The sequence below is a fragment of the Tupaia chinensis genome, unplaced genomic scaffold (genome assembly GCF_000334495.1).
Source record: "Tupaia chinensis unplaced genomic scaffold, TupChi_1.0 Scaffold144624_1, whole genome shotgun sequence".
Lineage (NCBI taxonomy): Eukaryota > Metazoa > Chordata > Mammalia > Scandentia > Tupaiidae > Tupaia > Tupaia belangeri.
Window position 1 is genome coordinate 379,642 of NW_006204485.1, and position 4,272 is coordinate 383,913.

Here is a 4,272-nt window from a genome sequence, read left to right on the forward strand (position 1 = left end):
ATTTCTCACTCATGTATTAGAAACAAACTAATATGTAGTATAACTTTGTTGTTTTATTATCTTGTATGGGCCCAAAACAGGGTTGGTCTTTTTTATTTCTGCCTTTCATAAAATTTGATTTTTTTAATTAATTTTCTTCTATTATCTGGTGGACAGTAGTCACCAAAGTGAAGCACTAAAACAAAAGAACTCAGTAGTAACATCAGTAAGTGAATATAGCAGCATAAAGGCCTTTAAATTTAATTGTATCTGTGTGTATGCTTTTGCTTCTCAATTTGTTTTCTATTATAGTCAAAATGGATCCTTATTGATTTATTAAATGTCTGTTTAAGTTTTGGTTTCTGCATCTGATTTCACATTTTTATAGGAGAAAAGTACCTTTTCTATAGAATAGCAATGTAAATTATCAAAGTAAACAAGATTTGGAAATCTAATTTTCTCTTTCTGTTCTCTTCTTTCTATTAACTTTTTCTACACATTCAATCACTGTATATTACTACAGCATACAAAATAAATTTTCCCAGCAAGAATACACTGTATACTAGTCCAGTCAAAGATATTATCATACACATTATCATCAACAGTAATTTTCCATTTTTGTGTTCCTTAAATAGTTTACTTTTTTTCTGTTTCCCATTGATTCCCAACCACTTACATTCTCCTATTTTCCACCCTCTTCTCACACTGTCTCTAGTATCCAGAGTTGCTCTTCCTGCTTTTGTATCTTCCAGTCTTTCAGTTTCTGCCATAAACTATAGATATTCATTATATATATTGAGCAGGGACATACAATGCCTCTCTTTCATAGCCTGGCTTGCTTCACTTAGTAGTAAATCTTCCATATTCATCTGTTTTTTACCAAATGCCATGGTCTCATTGTTTTTTATGCCTGAGTAGTATTCTATAGAATATATGTGCCACACTTTTTCAATCTATTCATGTTCGTGGACATTTGAGTTGGTTTCATTTCTTAGCAATTGTGAATAATGCCACAATAAACATGGATGTGCAAGGCTTTTTCTGGCTGAGTGTGCTCCTATCCTTTGGGTAAATACCCAGGAGTAGAATTGCTGGATCATATGGTAGCTTTATTTATAGGTCTTTAAGGAACTTCCATATTGTTCTCAATAGTGGCTGTACTAATTTACATTCCCACCAACAGTGTAGAAGAGTTCCCTTTTCACCACAGCCTTACCAACACTTACCAGTCTTTATTTTTTAAATCTTTGCCATTCTGACTGGTATCTCATTGTGGTTTTGATTTGCATCTCCCTTATGATGAGGGATGTTGAACATTTTTTCATATGTTTTTTGACTTTTCATATGTCTTCCTTGATGAGGTGTCTGTTCAACTCATTTGTTCATCTTTTAATAGGGTTGATTTATTTTGGGGGATAAGCTGCTTGAGTTCAGGAAGGGACAAAGTTTGCAAATATATCCTCCCTTTCTAAGGGTTGTCTCTTTATTTTAATTATTGTTTCTTTTAATGTATACAAGCTTTTTAACCTGATGTAATCCTGCTTGTCTATTTTGGAGATTCACAGTATAGAAAGAAGAGAACAGAAAGAGAAAATTAGATTTCCAAATCTTGTTTACTTTGATAATTTACATTGCTACTCTATAGAAAAAGTACTTTTCTCTTATGAAAATGTGAAATCAGATGCAGAAACCAAAACTATTTTGGGGGTCTTATTTAAGAAGTCTTTGCCTACTCCAATGTCTCCAAGAGTTTCCCTGTTTTATCCACTAATAGTTTTATAGTTTAAGATCTTAGGTTTAGATCTTTGATTTATTTTTCTTTTCATAGCAAAGAGGGGAGTTTATTGAAAGAGATGGAAGGAAAAACACAGCTTCCAAGAAGGAAGGTTTCCAGAAATTGGGTTACTAAGGAAGAACTGAGATAAAGGGGTTTTAATTTTGGACAGGAAAAACTTTGTGCAGATTTGTTCTTGATGGGGCTTGTGCATGCATTCTGCTTATTCATGGTGGCAAGAGTCACATGCTGGATGAGTCCTGTTATTTTCCTAATTTTGGAGTGGGTACAATGTTCAGGAGATTCTTTGTCTAGAAGAGTTGGGCTATAAAAACCATTATCTTATCCTCTTCCTGGAATGTGGTAGGGCCTGGAAAAAGTCTTTGTTTTAGGTCAAGGTCATGCTGCCTAGGTCAATCTGAAAGAGATTGACTAGCCACTGCTGAAAGTGATCTCTTCCAAGCAAGCAGCAGAGCTGCTTTGTCTCCACATAAGAGAAAAGTACTTTTTCTATAGAGTAGCAATGTAAATTATCAAAGTAAACAAGATTTGGAAATCTAATTTTCTCTTTCTGTTCTCTTCTTTCTATTAACTTTTTCTACACATTCAATCACTGTATATTACTACAGCATACAAAATAAATTTTCCCAGCAAGAATACACTGTATACTAGTCCAGTCAAAGATATTATCATACACATTATCATCAACAGTAATTTTCCATTTTTGTGTTCCTTAAATAGTTTACTTTTTTTCTGTTTCCCATTGATTCCCAACCACTTACATTCTCCTATTTTCCACCCTCTTCTCACACTGTCTCTAGTATCCAGAGTTGCTCTTCCTGCTTTTGTATCGTCCAGTCTTTCAGTTTCTGCCATAAACTATAGATATTCATTATATATATTGAGCAGGGACATACAATGCCTCTCTTTCATAGCCTGGCTTGCTTCACTTAGTAGTAAATCTTCCATATTCATCTGTTTTTTACCAAATGCCATGGTCTCATTGTTTTTTATGCCTGAGTAGTATTCTATAGAATATATGTGCCACACTTTTTCAATCTATTCATGTTCGTGGACATTTGAGTTGGTTTCATTTCTTAGCAATTGTGAATAATGCCACAATAAACATGGATGTGCAAGGCTTTTTCTGGCTGAGTGTGCTCCTATCCTTTGGGTAAATACCCAGGAGTAGAATTGCTGGATCATATGGTAGCTTTATTTATAGGTCTTTAAGGAACTTCCATATTGTTCTCAATAGTGGCTGTACTAATTTACATTCCCACCAACAGTGTAGAAGAGTTCCCTTTTCACCACAGCCTTACCAACACTTACCAGTCTTTATTTTTTAAATCTTTGCCATTCTGACTGGTATCTCATTGTGGTTTTGATTTGCATCTCCCTTATGATGAGGGATGTTGAACATTTTTTCATATGTTTTTTGACTTTTCATATGTCTTCCTTGATGAGGTGTCTGTTCAACTCATTTGTTCATCTTTTAATAGGGTTGATTTATTTTGGGGGATAAGCTGCTTGAGTTCAGGAAGGGACAAAGTTTGCAAATATATCCTCCCTTTCTAAGGGTTGTCTCTTTATTTTAATTATTGTTTCTTTTAATGTATACAAGCTTTTTAACCTGATGTAATCCTGCTTGTCTATTTTGGAGATTCACAGTATAGAAAGAAGAGAACAGAAAGAGAAAATTAGATTTCCAAATCTTGTTTACTTTGATAATTTACATTGCTACTCTATAGAAAAAGTACTTTTCTCTTATGAAAATGTGAAATCAGATGCAGAAACCAAAACTATTTTGGGGGTCTTATTTAAGAAGTCTTTGCCTACTCCAATGTCTCCAAGAGTTTCCCTGTTTTATCCACTAATAGTTTTATAGTTTAAGATCTTAGGTTTAGATCTTTGATTTATTTTTCTTTTCATAGCAAAGAGGGGAGTTTATTGAAAGAGATGGAAGGAAAAACACAGCTTCCAAGAAGGAAGGTTTCCAGAAATTGGGTTACTAAGGAAGAACTGAGATAAAGGGGTTTTAATTTTGGACAGGAAAAACTTTGTGCAGATTTGTTCTTGATGGGGCTTGTGCATGCATTCTGCTTATTCATGGTGGCAAGAGTCACATGCTGGATGAGTCCTGTTATTTTCCTAATTTTGGAGTGGGTACAATGTTCAGGAGATTCTTTGTCTAGAAGAGTTGGGCTATAAAAACCATTATCTTATCCTCTTCCTGGAATGTGGTAGGGCCTGGAAAAAGTCTTTGTTTTAGGTCAAGGTCATGCTGCCTAGGTCAATCTGAAAGAGATTGACTAGCCACTGCTGAAAGTGATCTCTTCCAAGCAAGCAGCAGAGCTGCTTTGTCTCCATCTTAAAACTTAGCTATTTCATGATTTCATTTTGGGCCTATACCCTAACTATATTTTTAGGGTCCCTGTCTCCTACCTCATTACCTGTTATTCAGAAAAATCACAGACAGTTATAAGGGGACACAGAAGTCAAGGACCATTCTGACTTCT